This window comes from Pseudophryne corroboree, chromosome 1 (assembly GCF_028390025.1).
Source record: "Pseudophryne corroboree isolate aPseCor3 chromosome 1, aPseCor3.hap2, whole genome shotgun sequence".
NCBI lineage: Eukaryota > Metazoa > Chordata > Amphibia > Anura > Myobatrachidae > Pseudophryne > Pseudophryne corroboree.
The window spans coordinates 653,620,694-653,635,647 of NC_086444.1; the positions used below are offsets into that span (position 1 = coordinate 653,620,694).

At 51.0% G+C, this 14,954-nt stretch overlaps 1 protein-coding gene across 2 annotated transcripts in view; it reads right to left on the minus strand.

The window, feature by feature from the left end:
- The window catches only part of ZBTB5 (zinc finger and BTB domain containing 5), an 88,433-nt gene extending 74,069 nt beyond the window's left edge, over positions 1-14,364 (minus strand). Inside the window, exons 1-2 of one of the 2 annotated variants that reach the window (XM_063914660.1) lie at positions 14,145-14,364; positions 7,205-7,363 (exon numbers count right to left, since the gene is read on the minus strand). The gene's annotated coding sequence lies outside the window, so the exon portion shown is untranslated. Of the gene's footprint in view, positions 1-7,204; positions 7,364-14,137 lie in introns of both variants that reach the window. The other variant, XM_063914659.1, reaches the window with a different exon arrangement.
- Positions 14,365-14,954: the final 590 nt, after the last annotated feature.

The following is a 14,954-nucleotide window of genomic DNA, read 5'->3' on the forward strand; positions in this document are numbered from 1 at the left end:
AGGGTATGTTTCAGTGCCACCTCCTCTGTACTGAACTGGAGGCATGTTACATTTGAAAAGAAAAAGATATTTTAAAACTGGTGACAGGGGCAGTTCTAGACCTTGAGGAACTCAGGGCAAAAATTTCATTTGCTGCCCGCCACTCTCAATATAGAGACAGTGCGCGCCATGGGCGCGGGCAAAAATATAGGGGCCACAGAATAGTACCAATTAACATTACACCGCACAATTGTGTCCATTAGTCACATGACACCGCACAGTAGTGTCCGTTATTCACATTACACCGCACAGTACCGTCTGTTATTCACATTACACTGCACAGTACCGTCCGTTATTCACATTACACTGCACAGTACCATCCGTTATTCACATTACACCACCCAGTAGCGTCCATTAGTCACATGACACCGCACAGTAGTGTCCGTTATTCACATTACACCGCACAGTACCGTCCGTTATTCACATTACACCTCACAGTACCGTCTGTTATTCACATTACACTGCACAGTACCGTCCGTTATTCACATAACACTGCACAGTACCATCCGTTATTCACATTACACCACCCAGTAGCGTCCGTTAGTCACATTACACTGCACAGTAGCATCTGATAGTCACATTACATCGCACAGTAGTGTCCGTTATTCACATTACACTGCACAGTACCATCCGTTATTCACATTACACTGCACAGTACCATCCGTTATTCACATTACACCACCCAGTAGCGTCCGTTAGTCACATGACACCGCACAGTAGTGTCCGTTATTCACATTACACCGCACAGTACCGTCCGTTATTCACATTACACCTCACAGTACCGTCTGTTATTCACATTACACTGCACAGTACCGTCCGTTATTCACATTACACTGCACAGTACCATCCGTTATTCACATTACACCACCCAGTAGCATCCGTTAGTCACATTACACTGCACACTAGCATCTGATAGTCACATTACCTCGCACAGTAGTGTCCGTTATTCACATTACACTGCAAAGTACCATCCGTTATTCACATTACACTGCACAGTACCATCCGTTATTCACATTACACCACCCAGTAGCGTCCGTTAGTCACATTACACTGCACAGTAGCATCTGTTAGTCACATTACATCGCACAGCAGTGTCCGTTAGTCACATTACACCGCACAGTAGCATCCGTTAGTCACATTACACTGCACAGTACCTTCCTTTATTCACTTTACACCACATAGTAGCATCCGTCAGTCACATTACACCGCACAGTAGTGTCCGTTAGTCACATTACACTGCACAGTAGTGTCCGTTAGTCACATTACATCGCACAGTAGTGTCCGTTAGTCACATTACACCGCACAGTAGCATCCGTTAGTCACATTACACTGCACAGTACCTTCCTTTATTCACTTTACACCACATAGTAGCGTCCGTTAGTCACATTACACCACCCAGTAGCGTCCGTTAGTCACATTACACTGCACAGTAGCATCTGTTAGTCACATTACATCGCACAGTAGTGTCCGTTAGTCACATTACACCGCACAGTAGCATCCGTTAGTCACATTACACTGCACAGTACCTTCCTTTATTCACTTTACACCACATAGTAGCGTCCGTTAGTCACATTACACCACCCAGTAGCGCCCGTTAGTCACATTACACTGCACAGTAGCATCTGTTAGTCACATTACATCGCACAGTAGTGTCCGTTAGTCACATTACACCACACAGTAGCGTCCGTTAGTCACAGTACACTGCACAGTAGCATCCGTTAGTCACATTACACTGCACAGTAGTGTCCGTTAGTCATATTACACTGCACAGTAGCGTCCATTAGTCACATTACACTGCACAGTAGCGTCCGTTAGTCACATTACACTGCACAGTAGTACCCACACAGGAGAGCACCTTATACACATTATGCGGCCAGGTAGAGCCCATGATACATAATATGCCAGGTACATCCGTCATTCCCTCCACAGCACTGCCCCAGTACCCGCAGGAGGTCCCGACTCCGGCGCTGCTCTTCCTATGCCTTCTCCTCCTCATGTTTCTCTGAGGTGCCGTTACCCCCGCAGCAGCGGCTCTGTAGAATGTCGGCAGTTATGCCGAGAGGGAGGGAACGGGTACTAATTACTCGGGCCACGGACTGATGGAGGGCCCGGTGGGGCCCTGGTCCACCACACTCCCTACTGGGCAGCAGCATAAGCACTCATCTTGGCAGCACAGCACATGCTGCAGTGTGCTGTGCTGCAGTGAGACTGCTGATACTGCTGAGCCTCTGCCTGTTCGGGTAGTGGGGGGAAGTGATCAAACTCCCCCCTCAAATTGACTCTGGCTGAGGGGCTCAGGGCCCCCCCTGGACCCCTACACCCGGCTCGGCACTACAAATATAAAAAAAAAAATTCACAAGGGGGCATGGCCACGCCTTCCACGATTAGGCCATGCCCCCAAAATTATGCCCGGCTCAGCGTTGTGTGTGGGCTGAGGCCGCGTACTCAGCCCAGCTCTCTGGGAAAGGATGGGGGAGAGAGCCGTGCTACACGCTGTCAGTGCCGCTACCAACGTGACAGGTGCAGCACAGCTGGCATCAGCGGGGATGCAGAGCAGAACGGCGCCTCCCTTCAGCACGGCGCCTCCCTGCACTGCATCTCCTTGCTGAGCGGGTAGTGCTGGCTCTGACCACCGGGACCAGGCCTGCCTTATCAGAGGTATGACGGGGAGAGGGGGTCAGCGGAGGCAGCAGGTTGCAGGGGCCAGCGTTAAGAAGCCCATACCCTCAGGGGCTATAATGCGGCTGCCGGGGCTTAGTATATATGAAAATGCAGTGGGGTTTAACCGCATTTTTCCCCTTAGTACATCACGGCCTAAGTATCTTATTCAGGTTCGGTTGTAATTTTTCTAAATCGCAGATTGATCAATTATCGACTGTATGCACATGTGTTGTGAACCTATTGCTCGTGTGCAACCTGTGATTTGCATTTCATTCTGAAGAGATGCGATCGCAGATTGATTGACTGGTGATGGGCGTTTATGTGCGTTTGCAGGGAGTGGTTAAAAAAATGCGGAGTGTTATGGTGGTTTTCAGCGCATGCATCTGACATCCGCTGCAATTGCTGTGACTTAAAACATGGTGTCCAATGCGACTGCATACTCAATATTCTGAGTAGCCCAGGATCAACCAAAATTGTCAAAGGTACTTATTATTTGTGATGCAACTGCAAACGCTTTGGTGGGTGGATTGTCCTGTGCTAGACATCATTTTTACATGCCGTGTGCTGACTGGGGTGAGAGGGAGTGTTCTCTCCCTGCCTGATATGCGCCCCTTGTAGCGGTCATGGGCGCACCCCTTCCCCCTCCCCCATTCCCCTCCCTATGCAGAGTGTTCGGCCACTATGGTTGCTGTCAGAGGAGGCTGCTGCCCCTGGGCTGCAGCGCCGACCAAGTATTGCAGGGGGTTATCACAGAACATATATATACATGCATGTTATCATGCATATAATATATGTGCTTTATCTAGGTCCGGATTGGCTATCACAGCCGCTGTAGAGATCCCCGGTGGGCCACCTGGGGTGCGCGGCCACTTGTCATCTGTGCCCCCCCCCTTAGCGTGACATCTGGTCACGGCTTTTGTACATGGCTGCCTGCCCAGAGCTAGTACTAGCGCGGCCGATATCACGAGAAGAGGTTCACGCTGCCCAGCTAAAAAGAGGTACGCACGCCACACCAGTGACGTCACGCACCTCGAAGGAAGAGGGGTGGCATGTCCAGCAGCCTGCTCTCCGCTCCCAGGGCCGCCATCAGCTGCAGCCTGCAAGCCTGTGGTGAGTGTGGATAGAGTGGGGAAAGTGCTGCAGTCATTCTGTAAAAAAAAAAAAATGCCCTGTAGCTTGTAGGACATTGTTTTTTTAAAGACTGACAGGCTGCATTCAGAACTGCACTGGCTGATAGGGAGCCATGGAGATCTGCTTGGGAAAGAAGGGGGATATTTTGTAGTAGGGAGAGGAAGGTTATGTTGTGTTAAGCAGAGATGATCTAAAGGTCGGTACACACAGCCAGATGTGTCACTGAATGACACATTGTGCCTGGTGGTGGTGGTGGGGGGCAATATCAGCAAGTGCATACACACTTACCGGTGCTGGCAGTGATAAACGGCGGTGAGGGGGGATTCGGCAGCATGGCATCGTTAACGACAGCCCCAGATCTTCTTGCATGATCAAAATATATGGGGCTGTCGTTAGCGACCTGCGAGTGCACACATCGCCATCAGTATCGTTCATACACACGGAACGATGTAAAAGATGTGTCGTTCCGATTGATTGGTAATGCCCACATCATTTGGAAAATCTATCCGTGTGTATGCACCTTAACTGGGGGGTGCCTCTCCCTGCCACCTCTCCCTGGCGCCACCCTGCCTCTCTCTGTCACCTCTCCCCGGCGTCAGCCTGCCTCTCCCTGTCACCTCTCCCTGGCGTCACCCTGCTTCTTCCTGTCACCTCTCCCTGGTGTAAGAGGTTGGCGGTGCGGTGTAGTGCCTGCTGCCGTGCAGGTGTAGACTCACTACTCACCAGGCGCCGCACTCTCTCACCTTCAGGTCACGGAACCTTCAACGTACCTGGAAATCTTTACTTGTACCCGGACACGGCGATCCCCTCTCAGAGCTGATGATGGATGAACTTAAGGGGGTATCAACTCTTAAGGGGGTATCAACTCTTCTTCCACCGGAAAAGAGGATACCCCAGGGGTGGCGGCGACCTTCACCGGTTGTGTGTAAGGTCAAAGGGACAGACGTACACAGATGTTACTCACCGTTGTCAGTCTTGCACTGCAATCTTCCTCTCCACTTACAGGTCCCTGTAAGGAGGCAACCAAACAACAGCCGTGCAGGGCCTAACTCTATCCTGATGTAACACCACTACACTAACTACAACGGCAGTGCCCTCAAACTAGCTCTGTGTGTGTGGTGCAACAAAACTAAACAAACTATAAGCAACCTTGGCCCTGCATGGAAACAACACACATATCAAATCACAGTAACAGTGCAAGCAACTACCACGGTGCTGTCCCTTTGATTACCTAACTGCTTCAGATCACCAGGGAGTGGGCGCCATACAGCCTGCCCACTTCCCGCACACTTACTTGTGCATACTGCCCCTTATCTACACATAGGCCAGAGGTCTGACTTTTTCCCACGGGCCTAGCGCCCGCCTATCATGGGGCCGGCTGGAGTGACCTGGGCCTAGTGCCCAGATCACTTTTATAGAGTGGGGCTAATGCTTACAAGCCTGCCTACTTTGGGCACGTTGGGGTGGCCTGGGCCTAGCGCCCAGTACCACCTTATTCATCTGGGGGGGGGGCCTTATTAACTGGGCCTATTGCCCTCCTACTGTCCCCACAGGCCTATTGCCTGTACTTGCCCACGGGCCTAATGCCCGCCTACCTTGGGCCACAGGCCTGTGGCCTGACTGTCCTCATGGGCCTAATGCCCGATCCCTGGTGGTCTATGGAGGAGAGAAGGGTGACAGGGGGCACCTTACAAAGGCTTACCTGACGGTGGAGAAGGCTGCAGTGGGGAACTTCCCAGCTCCATTGCTTCCCACCACTGCAGCGCTTCTCAGGCCTGGATGGGCCTCTCCTCCGCGTCCAGCCGCCGCTGGACATCTTCTCCACCGACGCCCGCGTCTTCAGGCCTCTTTAGCGGCCACCAGATCTCTTCTTCAAACGGCCGCTGTCTTCTCCATCGCTGCCTCTTCTCTCAGTCCCGCTCTTCACCACTCTTCGGCGCGGCCTCTTCTCTTCCTCTGCTCCCGGCGGCGCCTGACGTCACTCGCTGGGGGCGGGGCCTATGAAGCGACGAGCGCCGATTGGCTCGCTGCGTCCGCTCGTGATTGGCCGGTGCCCACGAGCTGTGATTGGCTCGCGGACGGCGCCGGATTTGAAATCCCGCCGCCGGCGCTTCAGATTGGCTGCCAAAACGGTGCCATGTTTGAAGTGCCATTGCTGCGGCGCCGTCCGTCGCCAACTCAGGTCCGGTGCAGGGAAACAATACGTGGACCCTGCACCGGACACCCGCCGCTGCTGCTCCACCAACGCTGGGGACAGACAAGCTGCCCCAGCACTGTCCACAGCCAGGAACTGCAGGGGACACAGATCCCCTGCCCTCTGCTGGGAGTCTGGCGCTGGGAGCGGACACACCGCCCCAGCGCCTGCACACATTCTCACACTGGCATCACTCTGCCTCTCCCTGTCACTTCTCCCTGGTGTCACCCTGCCTCTCCCTGTCACCTCTCCCTGGTGTCACCCTGCCTCTCCCTGTCACCTCTCCCCGGCGTCACCCAGCTTCTCCCTGTCACCTCTCCCTGGCATCACTATGCCTCTCCCTGTCACCTCTCCCCGGCGCCACCCTGCCTCTCTCTGTCACCTCTCCCCGGCGTCACCCTGGCTCTCTCCCCAGCGTCTCCCTGCCTCTCCCTGTCACCTCTCCCTGGCGTCACCCTGCATCTCCCTGTCACCTCTCCCTGGCATCACCCTGCCTCTCCCTGTCACCCAGTGGCGTAAGTTCGTCCCAGTCGCCCGGAGGCATGATAAATGTTGGTGCCCCCCTACATATATACACACACATACCATATGTAACTATCCGGCACTCAGGGTGAAAAGTAGTAGCGTGCTCAGGTACCTTTCCCAATAGTAATATACATACACATACAAAGTGGACGCACTCTAAGTCAGTCATTACAATAAAACAGACACCAGCATACCTTTATAGTACACCTACAGTGCTCCCTCACCCGCCAGCAGGTCTCCATGGAGATGCTTTGGCGCAGCGGTGTGCCGATATATATATAAAAAAACACACAAACACCTCATTCACTTAAACACACACACGCCGCTTTCACTTAAACACACACATGCCTTTCACTTAAAAACACACACATGCCTCTCACTTACACATGGCTCTTTCACTAACACATACATACCTCCTTCACTTAAAAACACACACACACCACTTTCACTTAAACACACACATGCCTCTCACTTACACACACACACACCTCTCACTTACACACACACATGCCTCTTTTACTTGAACACACAACTTTCTTTAAACACACACACACACACACACACACACACACACCTCACTTAAAAACATGCAAACACAAAACACAGTGCTTCCAACATTTATTAAAGCTTGAGGCAAGTGCTGTCAGTGCCTACCTTTGGCTATCATCAGCCTGACGGAGGAGCAGAGAACTTCCCTCGGCTGGCTTGCTTAACTGGAAGGGCCCGGGAGGAGCCGCGCTCTGGAGCTCCCCTAGCTGCAGCCAGCTCTCTGTATATACAGGAGGCAGCTTCCCACTGACACAGCTCCTCCGTCTGTAAGAATCATTAAAAAAAAAATTAGCAACGGCAGTGGCGGAACTAGAGAATGGTGGGCCCAGGTGCAACAATATGCATTGGGCCCCCCTCCCATATTATAAATAGGTGACGCACATCACCCAGAAAATGTAGTTTTGTCTCACTGAGAAGGGTGTCACCATACAATAGTACTCTAAAGTCACATTGTGCCACACAGTAGAGATCCTTATACATGGTACATAACACAGCAGAGATCCTTATACACGTTACGTCACACAGTAGAGATTCTTATACACGTTACGTCACACAGTAGAGATCCTTATACACGTTACGTCACACAGTAGAGAGCATTATACACGTTACGCCACACATGAGAGAGCCTTATACACGTTACGTCACACAGTAGAGATCCTTATACACGTTACGTCACACAGTAGAGATCCTTATACACGTTACGTCACACAGTAGAGATTCTTATACACGTTACGTCACACTGTAGAGAGCATTATACACGTTACGCCACACATGAGAGAGCCTTATACACGTTACGTCACACAGTAGAGATCCTTATACATGTTACGTCACACAGTTGGGAGCCTTATACACGTTACGCCAGTGTCTAACTGATGTGCACACCAAGATTAACTACGAGGAATGTGAGCTAGATAGAAACAGATGTAGCCAGCCTAATTTTTGCCGTGATGCGTTGGTATGGGAATACGTATTGCGACAAGCTGCAGTGAACGCTGTGCTGCGCTAAGTTGCAGCCAACGTTCTCTCTATAGTGTATACACATTTCATAGACATGGGAACACTAGTCATGAGTGTGGCTACATCTGTAGATATGGATATACAGTATACTGTATATACACACACATAGTAAACACACACACAGCAAAATACATATACACACACACACATCCATAGCAAAAACATACATACAAACACACACACACACACACACACACACACACACACACACACACACACACTACTAAACACACATATACATACACACCCATAGCAAAAAAAATAAGAATTTACTTACCGATAATTCTATTTCTCGGAGTCCGTAGTGGATGCTGGGGTTCCTGAAAGGACCATGGGGAATAGCGGCTCCGCAGGAGACAGGGCACAAAAGTAAAGCTTTTACAGGTCAGGTGGTGTGTACTGGCTCCTCCCCCTATGACCCTCCTCCAGACTCCAGTTAGGTACTGTGCCCGGACGAGCGTACACAATAAGGGAGGATTTTGAATCCCGGGTAAGACTCATACCAGCCACACCAATCACACCGTACAACTTGTGATCTAAACCCAGTTAACAGTATGATAACAGAGGAGCCTCTGAAAGATGGCTTCCTAAACAATAACCCGAATTAGTTAACAATAACTATGTACAAGTATTGCAGATAATCCGCACTTGGGATGGGCGCCCAGCATCCACTACGGACTCCGAGAAATAGAATTATCGGTAAGTAAATTCTTATTTTCTCTATCGTCCTAAGTGGATGCTGGGGTTCCTGAAAGGACCATGGGGATTATACCAAAGCTCCCAAACGGGCGGGAGAGTGCGGATGACTCTGCAGCACCGAATGAGAGAACTCCAGGTCCTCCTTTGCCAGGGTATCAAATTTGTAAAAATTTACAAACGTGTTCTCCCCTGACCACGTAGCTGCTCGGCAGAGTAGTAATGCCGAGACCCCTCGGGCAGCCGCCCAAGATGAGCCCACCTTCCTTGCGGAATGGGCCTTAACAGATTTAGGCTGTGGCAGGCCTGCCACAGAATGTACAAGTTGAATTTTGTTACAAATCCAACGAGCAATCGACTGCTTAGAAGCAGGTGCACCCAACTTGTTGGGTGCATACAGTATAAACAGCGAGTCAGATTTTCTGACTCCAGCCGTCCTTTAAATGTATATTTTTAAGGCTCTGACAACGTCCAACAACTTGGAGTCCTTCAAGTCGTCTGTAGCCGCAGGCACTACAATAGGCTGGTTCAGGTGAAACGCTGATACCACCTTAGGGAGAAAATGCGGACGCGTCCGCAGCTCTGCCCTATGTCGAATGGAAAATTAAATAAGGGCTTTTATAAAACAAAGCCGCCAGTTCAGATACTCTCCCGGCCGAAGCCAGGGCCAGTAACATAGTCACTTTCCATGTGAGATATTTCAAATCCACCTTCTTTAGTGGTTCAAACCAATTTGATTTGAGGAAATCTAAAACTACATTTAGATCCCACGGTGCCACCTTAGGCACCACAGGAGGCTGTATATGCAGTACTCCTTTGATAAAAATCTGGACCTCAGGGACTGAGGCCAATTCTTTTTGGAAGAATATTGATAGGGCCGAAATTTGAACCTTAATAGATCCCAATTTGAGACCCATAGACAATCCTGATTGCAGGAAATGTAGGAAAACGACCCAGTTGAAATTCCTCCATCGGAGCACTCCGCTGCTCGCACCACGCAACATTTTCGCCAAATACGGCGATAATGCTTCGCGGTGACTTCCTTCCTTGCCTTTATCAAGGTAGGAATGACTTCTTCTGGAATGCCTTTTCCTTTTAGGATCTGGCATTCAAACGCCATGCCGTCAAACGCAGCCGCGGTAAGTCTTGAAAAAGACAAGTACCCTGCTGAAGCAGGTCCCTTCTCAGAAGTAGAGGCCACGGATCGTCCGTGACCATCTCTTGAAGTTCCGGGTACCAAGTCCTTCTTGGCCAATCCGGAGCCACTAGTCTTACTCCACTTTGCCGTATAATCCTCAATACCTTTGGTATGAGAGGCAGAGGAGGAAACACATATACCGACTGGTACACCCAAGGTGTTACCAGCGCGTCCACAGCTATTGCCTGCGGATCTCTTGACCTGGCGCAATACCTGTCCAGTGTTTTGTTGAGGCGAGACGCCATCATGTCCACCATTGGTTTTACCCAACGGTTTAATAGCATGTGGAAAACTTCTGGATGAAGTCTCCACTCTCCCGGGTGAAGGTCGTGTCTGCTGAGGAAGTCTGCTTCCCAGTTGTCCACGCCCGGGATGAATACTGCTGACAGTGCTATCACGTGATTCTCCGCCCAGCGAAGGATCCTGGCAGCTTCTGCCATTGCCCTCCTGCTTCTTGTGCCGCCCTGTCTGTTTACATGGGCGACTGCCGTGATGTTGTCCGACTGGATCAACACCGGTCTTCCTTGAAGCAGAGGTTCCGCCTGGCTTAGAGCATTGTAGATTGCTCTTAGTTCCAGAATGCTTATGTGAAGAGACTTTTTCAGGCTCGACCACACTCCCTGGAAATTTCTTCCCTGTGTGACTGCTCCCCAGCCTCTCTGGCTGGCACCCGTGGTCACCAGGATCCAATCCTGCATGCCGAATCTGCGGCCCTCCAATAGATGAGCCTCCTGCAACCACCACAGAAGGGATACCCTTGTCCTCGGCGACAGGGTTATCCGCAGGTGCATCTGAAGATGCGACCCTGACCATTTGTCCAACAGATCCCTTTGCATGGAATCTGCCGAAAGGGATTGCTTCGTAAGAAGCTACCATTTTTTCCCAGGACTCTTGTGCATTGATGTACAGACACCTTTCCTGGTTTTAGGAGGTTCCTGACCAGGTCAGATAACTCCTTGGCTTTTTCTTCGGGAAGAAAAACCTTTTCTGAACTGTGTCCAGAATCATCCCCAGGAACAGCAGACGAGTTGTCGGCATTAATTGGGATTTTGGAATATTCAGAATCCATCCGTGCTGCTTTAGCACCTCTCGAGATAGTGCTAAACCCATCTCTAGCTGTTCTCTGGACCTTGCCCTTATTAGGAGATCGTCCAAGTATGGGATAATTAATACGCCTTTTCTTCGAAGAAGAAATATTATCTCGGCCATTACCTTTGTAAAGACCCGAGGTGCCGTGGACAAACCAAACGGCAGCGTCTGAAACTGATAGTGACAGTTTTGTACAACGAACCTGAGGTACCCCTGGTGTGAGGGGTAATTGGAACGTGGAGATACGCATCCTTGATGTCCAAGGATACCATAAAGTCCCCTTCTTCCAGGTTCGCTATCACTGCTCTGAGTGACTCCATCTTGAACTTGAACTTCTTTATGTACAGGTTCAAGGACTTCAGATTTAGAATAGGCCTTACCGAGCCATCCGGCTTCGGTACCACAAAAAGAGTGGAATAATACCCCTTCCCTTGTTGTAGAAGAGGTACCTTGACTATCACCTGCTGAGAATACAGCTTGTGAATGGCTTCCAAAACCGTCTCCCTTTCTGAGGGGGACGTTGGTAAAGCAGACTTCAGGAAACGGCGAGGTGGCTCTGTCTCTAATTTCAACCTGTACCCCTGAGATATTATCTGCAGGATCCAGGGATTTACCTGCGAGTGAGCCCACTGCGCGCTGTAATTCTTGAGACGACCGCCTACCGCCCCCGAGTCCGCTTGCGAAGCCCCAGCGTCATGCTGAGGCTTTTGTAGAAGCCGGGGAGGGCTTCTGTTCCTGGGAAGGAGCTGCCTGTTGCTGTCTCTTCCCTCGTCCTCTGCCTCGTGGCAGATATGAATAGCCCTTTGCTCTCTTATTTTTAAAGGAACGAAAAGGCTGCGGTTGAAAGGTCGGTGCCTTTTTCTGTTGGGGAGTGACTTGAGGTAGAAAGGTGGATTTCCCGGCCGTAGCCGTGGCCACCAAATCCGATAGACCGACCCCAAATAACTCCTCTACGCATCGCCTGTCCACTGTCGTGTCCATAAAGCTCTTCTGGCCGAAATGGACATAGCACTTACCCGTGATGCCAGTGTGCAGATATCTCTCTGTGCATCACGCATATAAAGAAATGCATCCTTTATTTGTTCTAACGACAGTAAAATATTGTCCCTGTCCAGGGTATCAATATTTTCGATCAGGGACTCTGACCAAACTACCCCAGCACTGCACATCCAGGCAGTCGCAATAGCTGGTCGTAGTATAACACCTGCATGTGTGTATATACCTTTTTGGATATTTTCCATCCTCCTATCTGATGGATCTTTAAGTGCGGCCGTCTCAGGAGAGGGTAACGCCACTTGTTTTGATAAGCGTGTTAGCGCTTTGTCCACCCTAGGAGGTGTTTCCCAGCGCTCCCTAACCTCTGGCGGGAAAGGGTATAAAGCCAATAACTTCTTTGAAATTAGCAGTTTTTTATCGGGGCACCCCACGCTTCATCACACACGTCATTTAATTCTTCTGATTCGGTAAAAACTACTGGTAGTTTTTTCACACCCCACATAATACCCTGTTTAGTGGTACCTGTAGTATCAGCTAAATGTAACATCTCCTTTATTGCCAAAATCATATAACGTGTGGCCCTTTTGGAAAATACGGTTGATTCGTCACCTTCACTACCGGAATCAGTGCCTGTGTCTGGGTCTGTGTCGACCGACTGAGGCAAGGGGCGTTTTACAGCCCCTGACGGTGTTTGAGGCGCCTGGACAGGCACTAAGTGAGTGTCCGGCCGCCTCATGTCGGCAAACGACTGCTTAAGCGAGTTGACGCTATCCCGTAATTCCACAAATAAAGGCATCCATTCTGGTGTCGACCCCCTAGAAGGTGACATCCTCATATTTGGCAATTGCTCCGCCTCCACACCAATAACGTCCTCATACATGTCGACACACACGTACCGACACACAGCAGACACACAGGGAATGCTCTATACGAAGACAGGACCCACTAGCCCTTTGGGGAGACAGAGGGAGAGTCTGCCAGCACACACCAAAAAGCGCTATATATGACAGGGATAGCCTTATGATTAAGTGCTCCCTTATAGCTGCTTTTATATTAATATATTGCCATTTATTTTGCCCCCCCTCTCTGTTATACCCTGTTTCTGTAGTGCAGTGCAGGGGAGAGACCTGGGAGCCTTCCTGACCAGCGGAGCTGTGACAGAAAATGGCGCCGTGTGCTGAGGAGATAGGCCCCGCCCCTTTTCCGGCGGGCTCGTCTCCCGCTATTTAGTACATTTAGGCAGGGGTAAATATCTCCATATAGCCTCTGGGGCTATATGTGAGGTATTTTTAGCCTTTTTAAAGGTTTACATTTGCCTCCCAGGGCGCCCCCCCCCAGCGCCCTGCACCCTCAGTGACTGCCGTGTGAAGTGTGCTGAGAGGAAAATGGCGCACAGCTGCAGTGCTGTGCGCTACCTTAAGAAGACTGCAGGAGTCTTCAGCCGCCGATTCTGGACCTCTTCTTGCTTCAGCATCTGTGAGGGGGCCGGCGGCGTGGCTCCGGTGACCATCCAGGCTGTACCTGTGATCGTCCCTCTGGAGCTTCATGTCCAGTAGCCAAGAAGCCAATCCATCCTGCACGCAGGTGAGTTCACTTCTTCTCCCCTCTGTCCCTCGTTGCAGTGATCCTGTTGCCAGCAGGAATCACTGTAAAATAAAAAACCTAAGCTAAACTCTCTAAGCAGCTCTTTATGAGAGCCACCTAGAATTGCACCCTTCTCGGCCGGGCACAAAAATCTAACTGGAGTCTGGAGGAGGGTCATAGGGGGAGGAGCCAGTACACACCACCTGACCTGTAAAAGCTTTACTTTTGTGCCCTGTCTCCTGCGGAGCCGCTATTCCCCATGGTCCTTTCAGGAACCCCAGCATCCACTTAGGACGATAGAGAAATACAGTATACATACACCAATAGCAAAATACATACACACCCCCATAGCAAAACCACACACATACATCCCTAGCAAAACACATACACCCATAGCAAAACACACACAGCTAAATACATACACACACAGCCAGCATTTGCATGTGTGTACAACATACTTTTCACCTCCTGGCTCCTGTAAGGCTCCTCACTGCGGCTGAGCTGATGTCTCCCAGTCCTCACTCTCCACACACACTGCTGCCGTGACTGTCTCTCCTTCCTCCCCCTTCTCCCAGCATGCAGCGGTGGCAGAGACCAGGAGTCTGGAGGAAGCTGCAGCAGCGCGGTGCCGAGATGAAGGGTGATGATGAGCTCACCCTTCTCACTTGATGGCGCTGTGCGCTCACGTCCGGCGGCTTCCTCCTGTGTTAAGGCCTGCAGCGCAGCGTGTAATGAGTCAGTGTGACTCATTACACTGCTGCCGGCTGTGGGCCCCGCAAGTTCCGCCGCTGAGCAGCGGCGATCAGGCAGCGGGAGACAGTGGAGGAAATGTGCCCCCTGCCGGTCAGGAGCCCGGCGGCAGCCGACTCCACTGCCTCCCACAGTTCCGCCCCTGCTGTCACCTCTCCCTGGCATCATCCTGCTTCTCCCTGTCATCTCTCCCTGGCATCACGCTGTCTCTCCCTGTCACCTCCCTGGAGTCACCCTGCCTCTCCCTGTCACCTCTCCCTGGTGTCACCCTGCCTCTCCCTGTCACCTCTCCCTGGCATCACTATGCTTCTCCCTGTCACCTCTCCCTGGTGTCACTCTGCCTCTCCCTGTCACATCTCCCTGGCGTCACCCTGCTTCTCCCTGTCACCTCTCCCTGGCATCACCCTGCTTCTTCCTGTCACCTCTCCCTGGCATCACTCTGCCTCTCCCTTCGAATATATTATATTTTGAAGCAGTAATCCCACCTACTTTGGTATTGGTTCCACCTACAGTTGATTTGGTGCC